General features: G+C 48.9%; 1 long non-coding RNA gene across 2 annotated transcripts; it reads right to left on the bottom strand.

Annotated features, from left to right (window-relative positions):
• Positions 1 to 279: 279 nt before the first annotated feature.
• On the bottom strand, positions 280 to 5,397 carry LOC123393250. Of its 2 annotated transcripts, none has more exons than XR_006607991.1 (2): positions 2,286 to 5,397; positions 280 to 1,628 (listed from the first exon to the last, which is right to left on the bottom strand). It is a non-coding gene; the product is annotated as an uncharacterized LOC123393250 (long non-coding RNA). The 2 variants fall into 2 exon arrangements; XR_006607992.1 differs by having other exon boundaries at positions 280 to 1,813.
• Between the last annotated feature and the right edge of the window lie 8,376 nt (positions 5,398 to 13,773).

Genomic DNA, 13,773 nt, shown 5'->3' on the forward strand with positions numbered 1-13,773 from the left:
CTTCCCATGTGATTCAGAGTTGAGTTATTGGTGACACTAATGGAATTGCTCAGAAGTGGAAAAATCCCTGATATGTGTGTCCTGTGCATTGGAGGGGCGGGGACTTGTGGGGCCTTGGGAGGGGCAGCCTTCATTTTCATAGCTCAGTAAATTTCCCCCGAATAATATCCGCTTCTAACATTTAGCACTGGAGCGAAAACCAGTAATCTAAAATCTTGACCAGCAGGAGCAGAGGGAAAAGGGTTGGTAACATAGCGTTTTCTTGTACCGCAATGGAACTTGATTTTTGCTGTGGGACTTTATTTTTAGAGAAATGGAGAGTGTCTGGACGGGGCTATGGTTGAAATTTTTGACCTCCTTTCTGTAAGATAATAATTCATTAGACACATAGAGTATTGTACAAATCCTTCTGATGTTCCTAAATTCCCATATACAGGAAAGTTGAAACAAGAATTCTCTTAAAATAGCAGCCTTCTCTTGCACACTTTGAGAGTATTTTAGAAGTCAGCCTATCCTCACTGACGCTTACACAATCTTTTCTCAGATAGTCAAATTAGAGACTTCACGACTTTCCTTTCTGTGAACTATGGGGGCCATTTGACCACTTCTCTGGAGAGACACAGAGACACATTATAACTATTTGTCATGAAAAAAAAAAAAAACAAAACAAAAAACTTGAGAGTTTATCAGTGGTCCCTGACATTTGTGTTTTAATACACCTCGCCATTAGATGGCAGTGTAGTAACAGACATGACAATTTGGGGCCTCTGGTCACCCATTTTAAATAAGTTCAAAGAGCCTTAAGCTGGTCTGGTAGAATCGTCTACTAGATTCCATGGAAAGTCAGATGGGGACTGATGCTATGAACTTACTAGTGGAAGCACTGTTACCTCCAGATCTGGAATAATTATCATGTTTTGTTTGTTTGTTTTTAGAAGGTTTTATTTATTTGAGAGAGAGCACAAGCAGAGGGAGCTGGCAGAGGGAGAGGGAGAAGCAGGCTCCCTGCTGGGCAGGACTGGATCTGAGGACCCTGGGATCATGACAGGAGCGGAAGGCAGACGCCTAACCTACTGAGCCCTCCCAGGCTCAGAACAGCTTTGGACTTCACTACTTTTTAAGATTTGGATGTCCAAATGTATAATTTATCACTGCTCCCTGATATCAAATACAAGTACATATCTTTCCATGAGAATTTCATTTCCTTGGGACGCCTGGGTGGCTCAGTTGGTTAAGCAGCTGCCTTCGACTCATGATCCCGGCGTCCTGGGATCGAGTCCCACATTGGGCTCCTTGCTCAGCAGGGAGCCTGCTTCTCCCTCTGCCTCTGCCTGCCACTCTGTCTGCCTGTGCTCATTCTCTCTCTCTGACAAATAAATAAAATCTTTAAAAAAAAAAAAAAGAATTTAATTTCCTCTTCCTCACGTCGATGTTCTCCTTCACTGATGCTTAAGAAGCAAGCAAGGCTAGGGTTTGGCAGCTCCTCTCCCACATGACGTGTGACCTGGACAGGAAGCGGTGGCTTTTCTGGTCTTCTGTCCCTCCTCAGTATTAACAGACCCCTGCTCTCTGACGTTGGTGTCTTCCTTCTGCCACAGCTCAGAGGGCGTTGTCAGGGATTCTGTGCCCTGAGAGGACAAAAGAAAACCAGGCCAAGGGGACTTACATGGAAATGTAAACATTTTGAGGAATGGCAGGTTTGGCTTAATTTCTCATGCGCTTCAGATTCTCCAAACAATATTAGAAAGCGAATGGAGCTCTCCATGGCTGGCAGAAGACAACACCCCCCAAAAAATCCGATGAGACCTAGTTTCTGTAAAGATAGTCCAAGAAGAAAACAAAATCCTCAGCAATGGAGAAAACAGAGCAGCTTTGCATGTAGGAGTTTTCCACCTTAGGAACCAGGGTGACAGATGGTATATCCGATGGGCCCCGGGGGTGTAGCTCTGCAGATGCCATTCACCTGTTTGGGTTCTGACTCCTCACCGCCCCCCTGCCCCCACCACATTCAGTCTCCTTTAGGACACGGGCCCTGTGGAACTGTCATTCACTGGGTCACTGCCAAGGGCCCCTGTTGCTGCTGCTCAGCCACAGGCTGTTGTTACCCACCGCCCCTTTTTCTGTTGTAATTGTCACTGTCAGGAACCAGCCCGGCACACCCTGAGCCTGGGGCGCTCACCTGCCTGGCCCTGGGCTCTGAGTCAGGCCCATCCTCACCACCCTGGGGTAAGATGTCAAAGCCAGAGGAGCAAAATCCTAGACACCACCCCCTTCACCTGACCTACCCTTGCCAGCTCCCAGGAAGGCTTCTGCCATCCCAGATGGCTACTGACGCCCCCTCTGTTCCCTTCCCGTGGAGTGGCCTCACTATCCTAGATTCTGCTGCCTTCAAGCGCTAGAGAGGGGAGCCCAGCTCTGGGGCCACAGAGGCCATGCTCCTCGTGGGGCCGCAGTGTCTTTGCCAGCATCCCGGCATCAGGGAGGACCTGCAGGAGTGGAGATGGGTTTAGGCCTGAAAATAGGGCCGCCCTGCCTCCCGGGGCCACTCTAGCCAGCCCAGTCTGTGTTCCCACTCTGAGGAACACACACCCACCTCTCTCCCCCATCTGTTAGGAAATCACTTTTCCCAGAAAGCAGGTGCTTCCTCAGGCCCTGAGAACCCTATTGTCCTGCCCCTGGGCACATGTCTGGGGCCACACTCCCAGGGATATTCCTATGGGAGGCGGAGCCTTCGTTCTGCTCTCTTCTTTATCACGGCTCTACCCGGGGCCCTTATCTTCAGCCATGTCACGTGGGGCCTCCAGATATAGACCATATATAGCAATAAAATTTATTGCATTATAATTGCATGCAGTGGTATGTGGGTGAGTGTTTAATAATCAGCTTTGGGTGGGGAAGGGAGAGAAAGCTCTAACTTGCAACATTTGCTCAATTCTGCTGCAGAAATACCCTCCCCATGGCCAATCGCAAGCTACCAGTGTGATATTCCAGAACTTGGGAGCTGGGAAGACACACAGCAGCTCCAGCCCACCACTGACAGATGCGAGTTACCAGAGCTTCTCTGGTCTTGTTCCAAATCCAGACAGGTCTAGGAGGTGAGGAGGTCAGATGGTATTTTTTTTAATGGTGTCATAATACTTACTGTTGAATATTAAGAATTACAAATGATAGCTTTTACTTGAAAATGCAAATTTAAAAATATGCAGAGGTGGCTCAGTTGACAGTCTGCCTTGGGCTCAGGTCGTGATTCCAGAGTCCTGGGATCGAGCCCCACTTCAGGCTCCTTGCTCAGCGGGCAGCCTGCTTCTCCCTCTGCCCCTGACTCTGCTCATGGTCTCTCTCTCTCTCAAGTAAATAAATAAAGTCTTTTAAAAAATTAAAATAAAAAAGTATGCATTAGTTTTCCATACGCTATGAGATATGATCTCAAAATGATGAGAAGCTGAACTTGAAGCGAGTTGGTAACACCATTAATAGGTGAATACTAACACTGTTTTCATGTGAGGGCCATGTACTCAGAGTGGCATGCCTGGAGACTTCCTGAGGCCGATGGTATTACTCCCACCTTATAGACGACTCTCACATGCCCCAGGCCGGTGGCTGGTTGAATAGTATAGTCATTTGAGGCACGTGTGGCGCAGACCATGTGCAGCTTTTCAAAGGAAATGTCCAGAAACTGGTTTTCACAGCCCTTAGAAACCCTCACCTGTGAAGGGATAGAGAAGGTTCCAGAAAAAGGAGAGGGGGGGCATTTGTTAGGAAAGCCATGACTGCACTGGCCTCTCCAGGAGGGATGGGGCTGGGGCAGCTCAGGTCCTGTGAGAGAAGGCCCACTCTGGGACCTGCGTTTTCGGAGCGGCTCAGAGAGCTCCAGCAGCAGTCTTGGCAGTGGGAAGAAGTCGAGAAAAGAGAAAACAGGGCTTCATTTGGGCAAGAACTGCACCCCGCAGAGAGCGGGGACCAACCTGCATGGGACTCGGGATGGAGGGAGCAGGCCAGCCCAGGTCTGGAATTTGATCCAAGAGTTGGCCTGAGACGTAAGGGGATGAAGAAAGCCTGGTCGGGGGGTTAGAGGGTAATGTGTGTTGGGGGAGCAGCCAACAGCCTGAGGATGGCATCTGGGTGCCTAAATGAGGCTGAAACAAACCAACAAGCAGACCCAGGAAAGAGTCCATTCAACTATGGGCCATGCGGTCCCCTGACCCCTGCTCCCTCCCACTCAGCGGGGCGAGGACTGCTGTGAAGCCCCACCTTGGAATGAATCTTACAGTGTCACTCTGCTGGATTCTTGGCCCAGCACCTAATTTCTGAAACAAGACTGTGTTTCTGATTTGAACCTCCGTCCATAGGATGACCTCATACCTCAGAGCCAGCAGAAAAAATTCTGGAGTTCATGGGGTTTTTTCATTGAAGGGCAGGAGCGAGCGATCCCTGTGAAATACATTTTGAAGGAGCCGCGGGTGACAAAAATAAAGCTGCTTTTGGATCGAGTCTGAAGAGCCGCGCCGGTGCGTTGTGGGTTTGGTGCTGGAAGGGAGCGGCCGGCCTCTGGGCCCAGCCTCCTCCGCAGAGCCCCTGGGGGCGGGCCCTGCGGTATCCGAGCCGCTGGGAGGAGCCGGGCCAGCCCCAGGCGACTCCATGGGAGGGGTCACTTCAACCGACTCTGAACTGTGGTAAAGGCTGAGTTTAAAAATGCAACTTTCAATAAGAGGAGACGTTTGCAGACGGAGTCACCGCCTGAGTCAAACATCCCCTGGGACAGATTCCCACTCCCATCTGTGGTCTGTGCGAATCTTCTCCCAGCCCCCTCCCTGGCTCACAAGGGGTGGGGATCGAACACGCACCCTCCCGGCACCTCCCGGTCCAGCCTCCTGCAGAAGCCAGCTCTCCGACCGACCCCACTAACCAGATCGCGCCCTGGGACGTGTCCGAGGCGGAGGGAGAGACCGCCGGGCTTGCAGGCCGGGACTGGTTCCTGTTTGCTGACTCTGCTCCCGGGGACACGCGTCCAGCTCCTCCGGGATGGAGTCTGGATAAAAGATGTTAATAGAAAGCGGAATTAACGTGCAACAAACACCCGTAAGCATGCTGCCGGGGCGGCGGCTGCGGAGATCTTGGGGTCTTGTCGGCGGCGCCGCGCAAGGGCTGGAATTTTTGCTCCGCTCTAGGCGCTGGGATGTTTGCACAGCGCGCGCGTGCGCGCGTTTGCGGGCGGGTGTGTGTGTGTGTGTGTGTGTGTGTGTGTGTGTCCGTCCGCGGGCTGCAGCTGGTGTTGATGGGGCAGGAGCGCTGAGTCACTGGCCGTTCAGTGGCTCTTACATCACGTTTCATTGTCCTTTCTTCCTTTCCAGGCTTTTAAGGGCTCTTTCAGTGTTTTTGTTTGGCTGCGTGTTTGCCTCTAGCTTAGCTCCGGCTGGAAATCGGGGTGTAAAATCCGAAAGGCCCCGGGCTTCTGTGCAAAGCCGCGCGGAGGGGCCTGGGCCCCGCGGCAGCTGAGAATGCCCAGCACCCCAGTTCCTCGCTCGCGGGGCGCCCAGCCACTGAGGCGGCAGGTGCCGCGGGCGGGGCGGGGGTGGGGGGCTCTCCCTGCTGTGCGGGCCTGAACTGGGGCTGATGAGTTTCACAGTGCCCGTATTCGTTGTTGTTCAGGCCCCCTTTTAGCCCAAGTGTAACAGGTGGTGTTAATTATCCGTGTGACATAAATTCTTGGAGAGCTGGCCTCTGCAGAGGGCCTTACACATTTGTTTAAAGGACTGTTTGACCCAACAAGCTTGCCACTGCACTGAAAAAAAAAATTGGTTATAAGAATACCGATTCATTATGGAAAAGTTGGGGGCCTAAACAAAAAAGCTTAAGGGATAAATAAAAACTATCCATAATCCATCACTGGTTGGGGGAGAAATGATCGCTGTTAACATTTTCATATGTAATTTTTCAATGTTTTTCCTATATATGAACTGATATACACATACATTTTACATATTTGGACCCATATTGTACATTGTTTTTAATATCCTATGAATATATTCTTTTTTTTTTTTAAAGATTTTATTTATTTGACAGACAGAGATCACAATTAGGCAGAGAGGCAGGCAGAGAGAGGAGGAAGCTCTGATGCGGGGCTCGATCCCAGGACGCTGGGATCATGACCAGAGCCGAAGGCAGAGGCTTTAACCCACTGAGCCACCCAGGCGCCCCACCTATGAATATATTCTTAGTCCTTAAACCATATTCTAGAAGTGCTACAAATTAGCCTGGTGTCAGCAAAGAGATGTTGTTATGTCTTTGATTGTTTTCTCTGAGGTCAATTCATTTCTTTCTTTTTTTTTTTTTTTTTTAAGACTTTATTTATTTATTTGACAGACAGAGATCACAAGTAGGCAGAGAGGCAGGCAGAGAGAGAGAGAGGAGGAAGCAGGCTCCCTGCTGAGCAGAGAGCCCCATGCGGGACTCTATCCCAGGACCCTGAGATCATGACCTGAGCCGAAGGCAGCGGCTTAACCCACTGAGCCACCCAGGCGCCCAATTCATTTCTATTTGTAGGATCTTTCTCTTGCCAAGATAGCCTTCCCCATCAAGTCCCACCTCTGTGGGGTTGCTGAAGGATTTGGGGTAACCATCTCTTTTTCTCTTGGCTGCTGAAAAATTCCCAATGTGCATCTATCCAGGTCAGGGATTCTCAAACTGGAGGGCCCAGCAGAACCTTCTGGAAGGCTCAAAAGAGGGTGCTGAGCTTCATCCCCAGAGCTTCAGATTCAGCAGGGCTGGCGGAGTGGGGGGCTGAGCTCCCCAGTAGCATGGCCGGTGCCTGCCCTCCCTCCACTGAGACTACCGATGCTCAATTTGATTATTCCAAGTCCCCTCCTGGTGTTCTTGGCTACTTGTCTTTTCCGTTAGACTCTTTATCTTGTCTTCAGGCCCTTGCCGTTTTTTTTTTTTTTTAAGATTTATTTATTTATTTTAGAGAGAGAACACATAAGTAGGGAGAGGGGCAGAGAAAGACAAGCAGACACTGCATGGCACATAGAGCTCCACGTGGGGTTCAATCCCAGGACCCCGAGATCATCACCTGAGCTGAAAGCAGACACTTAGCTGACTGAGCCACCCAGGCACCCCTCCAGAGCCCTTGACTTTAACTGCTACTTATGCTGTTCCCTCGTGATGTCACCCATGCATACAGAGGACAGAAATAGTTTCTGGTTTTTTTTTTAAAAGATTTTATTAAAATTTTTTTGAGAGAGAGCGAGCGAGCTCATGGCCGAGTAGGGGGAAGGGCAGAGGGAGGGGGGAAGCAGACTCCCTGCTGAGCAGGGAGCCCTGGGGCCTGGATATCAGGACTCCCAGGGATCATGACCTGAGCAGAACCTAGATGCTCAACCGACCGAGCCACCCAGGTGCCCCCAGAAACAGTTTCTTAATGGAGGATGGGAACCCAAGTGTTTGGAGAGCCTCCCAGTAGCCTCCCAGTACCCGAGTGTGGAGGCCAGAATGATCTGTCCTTCGACGTCACCGCATCACGTTCTGCTGGAGAGCTGACTCGAAAGGAAATGCACAGCCGCCCAGACTATTTGTTAGAGGAAGTGACACATTATCCTCTCCCAACATCTGGTAATTCCTGAAAGACAGTCAGTCCCGATAACAGCGCCGCTCCCCAGAAGCCTGTGCCTTCTCTCCCGGGGGAGGTGTGTGTGTGGGGCAACCAGGGAGAACAGAGTCTATTTTTGGTGTCAGCCCCCAGGTGGGGGAGGCCTGAGGAGGGGGAGCAGGGTCACCAGTGCCACAGTTCTGCTCTGTGAGCCAGCAACACACACTTCCTTCCTGTCTGAACAGCAGCCTCTGAAGTTCCAAATCCTCCAAGAGAACTGAAAGGAATGAAAAATGCCATCCTGGGCCGGAAGGGCTGGACACAAGGGCAGATGGACCGATGACCCGGGGAGAGGAGATTGGGCAGAACACCAGGTTGAGGTTGCAGCAAAGAAGACCAGAGCTGGGTCAGGTCAAGTGGCCGTCCGTCATGTACAATGATGACTCAGAAGGACCCAGAAGGGTCTGGCTGCCCCTGGGCTGGGAAATGCACACTAGCTTTTCGGCCCCAAGGCAAAATGCCACATGTAGACAGAATAGGAGGGGGCAGTGAGCGGGGTGCCTAACTTTCCCAGGTTCATTGATGTCACATAGGTGAGGAGAAGCAAAATCTTGCACTCCGAGATTGGGGGAGGGGTGGGTGTCTCCGGACTGACCCCTGTTTGGCATCTAGACCAAAGGAACCACCTGACATCAAGGTCTGAGAGAAGCTAGTCATGTTCTCCTTAAATTAGCACAGGCCTGGAGGAGGGGTGGGGCGGACAGGGGTGGGGAGGGCACCTCGGCCTCGGGATCCAAGGGCATTTGTGGGGCCAGGCCCTGGTTTTGTTTCAGCCAGAGCACTCTGGTGAAAGCATCCTGGGAATCTGGCCTGCAAACAGAAAGAGCATTTCCTTGTGTGGGTTTCCTGTTTAGGTCTGCGTAGAAACCCAGAGGATCGCGTGGCCTCGTAAATCCTCTAGACATTACTGATAGAGACGCTCTGGCTAGAGGCCATGGGAAACTTGCGCCCAAACAGAAGGGGTGGAGAGCACATTCACTCTTGGGATTCTGGGTGGGTTTCAGGCGTCATGTTTTGGGATCTGTAAATAGAGGGGGTTGGGGTAGCAGGCATGATCATCAAGGTCCTTCCCAGCTATGACCTCAGATTCCACTTTTCCCTGGAGGGTCACTGAGCTCTTGCTGTCCAGCTCCGTAACGGGGGGTCTGCCGGGCTGCTCACCCAACAGAAGCTCCACGAAAGCTTCAGGCAAAGAATCAGGAAGTTGTTCTAAAAGATCCTTTAGGTTCCTTCACAGAAAGAGGGTACTTTTGAACTCTGGTAATTCCCAGACTTTCCTAAACACATAGTTTATTCCAAAAACGACAGACACCAAGATCAGGAGCGTTGTGGCAGCCTTGCGGCTGGGTTTTGGCCCAAAGCAAGTTTACGGAAGCAGACCCCAACCAAGGTGCTACATAAAGTGTGTGTTAGGAGACACTGCCCAATTTCAGGGCTTTTAGAAACTTTCTTAAAACTCAGTTTCTGCATCTGGCAAATGGGCATTCGGCGTGTTGGCTTAAGGGAAGGAGCCATGTTTTCATTTTTACTCTAAAGCTGAACCCCTAGATTCTCTGGCACATTCTACATGGAGTCTGACCAGGCCTTAGTAAAGCTAGGAAAGTGATTGAGCAAGAATAGGATTTCTGGCCAAAGTTTCTTGGGTCCACCATGCTTTGTCCTAGTGATGATGTTTTCCTTGTCTTACACCTCTGTGTTTTCTTGTTTCCTCTTTTGTCCTTGTTAACATCTTTAAAAATAATAATAATAATAATATATATTTGTCATGAGAACCTGTCCTTTTTCAGGGGGGAAAGTACTACAATGATACTGGAATAACACAAGGTTAATCTCCTTAGTCTGGAAAAACAACTTTATGGTAAGTTAATTGGATTTTCTACCAAAATGTGGATAAAGCCACTTACACAGGAATACTTCCCAAGACAAGTATGCTCCGTTAGAGTTCAGCAATGCTCTAATCTTAGTTCTCTCGGGCAAGAATTGTGATGTTTGTAACCCCACTCCCTCAGTCATGTTCTTACAGGTAGACAAATCTGCAAAGAAAAAGTTCTTCCTAGGTCCCATTCTGCCATTTATTTCCCAAATTTTGCTTTTTATATATCTGAGATATATCCTTTTCCTCTACTGACTCTGAACTGGGTTTTCGCTCATGGTGTGGGAGGAGGGTAAAACGATACAAAGTTCTAAGTTTCCTGGGTCAGCCCTCCCTAGAACACTGGTTCGGAGGAAAGTATTTTCAAAGGGGATTCCTGTGGCCCAATATGCCTGGCAAATGCTGCTGTCTTTGAGAGCCTCTGATGTGTTCAGAGCTCGGGAAATTCATGCAATAGAGAGACGTGTTTTCCCAGTACTTCAGGATCTCAGTATTTCCCAAACTTTTCTGATTCAGAAAAACTCTCACTGCTGGACACTTGTCATAGTGCCACTGGGCTCTGCCACCTCCAATACTAATGGCCTAGCTGTTGGACTCTCAGGTCTACCACATCATGTCCCAGACAGGGCCTCTGCATGGCTGAGCCCAGAAGATGTGATAGTTTCCTAGTTACTGGGGCAAAGATAAAAACTCTGTCCTCTTTGGCTTCTTCTTCTTCTTTTTTTTTTTTTTTTTAAAGATTTTATATAGTTATTTGAGAGAGAGAGTGCACAGTGTAGGAGAGGGGCAGCAGGAGATGGAGAAGCAGAATCCCTGTTGAGCAGGGAGCCCATATGGGGCTCGATCCTGTGACACTGCAATCAGGACCTGAGCTGGAGGCAGATGCTTAACCAACTGAGCCACCCAGGCGCCCCTCTTTGGCTTCTAAAGTCGGGGAAGGAGTCCTGCCTTCCCTCTCTTCTGGGGCTCCCCTCATACAGGAAGTTCATTTATAAGCTTGGTAGGCAAAATGACCAACATGCCTAATATATTCTGTAAAAGGGCTGCTAGGCTCTTGGAGAGACAAGGCAAACAGAACCAGCCACGTCCAGAGGCCATCTCACCCTCTGGAGCTGTGCAATGAACGGCCTTCTCTCCACTTGGGTTCCTAAGATGGAAAAACTTTTCAGTCAGTTGCCCCTCAAGAAGAAAAGACTTCTTAATAAAAACCACACTAAGCAATAAGACAAGAATTAGCATTTTGCAGAGGAACCAGGAGGCAAGTGTGGAATTCCTATCTGACTTGGTCACTCTGTGAGTCAGCCACATGGATTGCCCGTAGGGCACCAACCGAGAAAAATGGAGGAATAACCAAGCACTGGAAGGATTGCTTTTTTTTCTCTGAAGAACTTACAGCTTAGGGAAGCTGATTACATAGATAATGACTTCAGAGAAAGGCCTTACAATCACAGGAATGGGAAAGGAGTAGACAGTGGGAACGTGGATCTTTCGCTGACTTCCTCATCCGGGAACATCTCTTTCTGCTTGAGAGTGTCCAAACATTGGGATTGAGTCCAGAGACTAAAAGATGAGGTCCAGACAGAAAGTCAACAAGACTGTGTCTGCTGTTAAAATCTTAGATGGGCTTGATCATGGCTGAGATTGGAGTCTTAAGAGTATAACTGGAAATCAGGGATTAAAAAATGAGAAAAATCCCTTTGTTTTGGAACTAATATGGAGATGCTCTTCTTGGAGTAAGTAAGGTAACCTTGAGAACCTCAGGAAGTTGACTTTATGTAAAATGTCTATCTTATCATAATTTGCCATGGCAAGTTGTTTCTCTTTTGCTTATTGTCTGTCAAGACACTTGGACAGCTTCCATTATTGATGGGATCTTTTTTTTTTTTTTAAGATTTTATTTATTTATGTGTGAGAGAGAGGGGAGAGATCATGAGCAGGGGTGAGGGGCAGAAGGAGAAGCAGACTCTCTGCTGATTAGGGAGCCCGACACAGGACAATTGGCTGATCCCCAGGACCATGACCCGAGCTGAAGGCAACTGAGCCACCCAGGTGCCAGTGGATGGGACCTTTGAGGACCATCAGTATCTTCAGTGAGAGGGTGTTTTCCACCTCATGTGAGCAGACTCTTCAGTCGAACTGGGACCAAGACTATACTTCCCAGAAAGGCAAAGAAGAAAACAAACCAAGTTCATTTCCCTAGGCAGAAGGAGTCCTTGCACATTTGGCAGTGGGGTCTGCGTCTTCCTAGAAATGCATTCTCAAAAGAGAAGCCGAGGTCTTTAGGAATGTGAGAAAGCTCCTTTCAACAGCATAATTACATGCAGGTCTTCCATCACCTGGAACTAGATTCCACTGCCATACTCAAGATTTAACCCAAAAAGAGTAATGAAAAGTGAAGAAATGTTTAAGAACTCAAGGGGTCTGTTGGAATTGGAGGCCCATCTGTTCCTGGGAAGGTCGAGACAAGGCACGTGATACCTCTTTCTGTAACTCCAACATTTCTCCACGGAAACCTTTGAAGGAAAAAGGTCGCAAAAGAGTAGATTGAGGGACTGAAGTGGAGATGGTGTGGGAGGGTGGAGGGGATGTTCCACTTTTCCCTTCACTGTACAGGCTGTTGGGAACAGGTGTTCTGTAAACCAGATTGGAAGGAATTTCTAGAGTCCAGTGTGAGGATAATGGCCTTTCACCTTCAGCTGTGCCCTTGGGAGACTGGACGGTGAAGAGTAAGCAGAAGATCTCAAGGAAGAGCCTGTTGGCAAAACTACACGGACGAAGGAGCATGGGGACAGGGACTGTGTTTGCGCTCATGCTCTCTGTAACACTTCATATCTCAGGCCAGGGCCCAGGAATTGAGTGTAGGCACAGAGCGTCTTCGTTCTCAGTTGTGTTAAAACATGGCACCTGTAATCAGATGACTCCTGTGTCGTCCTACTTCCGCCCCTTCTAGTCGCTGTGTGACTTTAAAGAAATGACCTAACCTTTCTGTGTTTTAGTTTTACTACTTAAAAAAGGAAGAGAAGACTACGACCTGCATTACAGGATTTTCGTGAGTATTAAATATGTTAATTCACGTGAAGTGCTTAGAGCAGTCCCCGGCACAGGAAGAACTGTAATCAAATAACTGTGTGATACACGTCAGGCTTCAACCATACTATAGCTATTAGCTTGTGCTAAAACGAGGGTGACATTTCTAATCTACAAAGCTTTCATAGGACATCTAGGTAAACTTTCATTTAGATTAAGCTCAGAAAATGCCACAGCCCCTTACTTCCGTGTGACTAAAGTTCCTCACGCGTCTCTGTGGCGGGAATCATTAACTCACACCCAGAATACTGAGAGATTGCGAGTGTTAAAACCTTATCAGCAGTAAATTCTTTGTTTCATTAAAGTCTTCCCTAAGCAGCTGAGTGACACAGTTGAAAAGCAGCTGTCCTGGGTCTTAATATTTAGGATTTTTAAAGAGGAGTTCTCAAGAGCAGAGATACCGTGGTTCTCCCAGTGCTTCTCACACATGTCTCCCCAGGATTGGGGGAGAACTTGAGAATGTGTAAATTCAAGTTTTTGTGGACTAACACTTTAGTTTTTTTAAAGTCAGTTGTTTCCCTGACTGGGGTCTGTCAGAATTGCTTTTCCTTTACAAGGTGTTGGTGTGAAAGGAATTTGAGGAATGTTGGTGGGGTAGACAGGACATGGGCTTTGAAACCAGACAGATCCATGTTCCCACTCTGTCTCTAAATTTACTCTCTGGGAGACCCAGGACAAATTACTTGGCCTCTCTGAGCGAGCTTTCATGGCCTCATCTGTAAAATGGCGACAAGAAGACATCTATAAAATGGCTGCCCACTCCTCTCTGTAAATTATTGAACACATAAAACTTCTCTTCCACTATTCTCTCCCTTAAAGAAAGAAGAGAGGACTTACTCTGCTTTCTTGAAGGCAAGTAAAGAGAGACTCAATTGAGGCATGAGTTGGGCTTGTCCTGGAGACGCAGGGATTCAGACAGGGGTGGTGTGATCGGCCGAATGCCCCTCCCGCGCCCACCTCCACCTCTGGTCCAGGTGATCCCTAGATGCAGCCCAGAGCACCCTCATGAGAACCAGGCATGGGACCAAAGAGGCAAAGGAGTGTGACCAGAGAAACAGATTGGAGGGATGTTGCCCCAAGCCAACGGACGCCTGTAGCGTCCAAACCTCAGGAGGGAGCGCTGGCCGGTCAACACCTTCATTTCAGCCTGCTGCAACCGACTTCAGAC

Source organism: Mustela putorius, unplaced genomic scaffold (assembly GCF_011764305.1).
Source record: "Mustela putorius furo isolate JIRA1106 unplaced genomic scaffold, ASM1176430v1.1 tig00000785_pilon_pilon_pilon, whole genome shotgun sequence".
Lineage (NCBI taxonomy): Eukaryota > Metazoa > Chordata > Mammalia > Carnivora > Mustelidae > Mustela > Mustela putorius.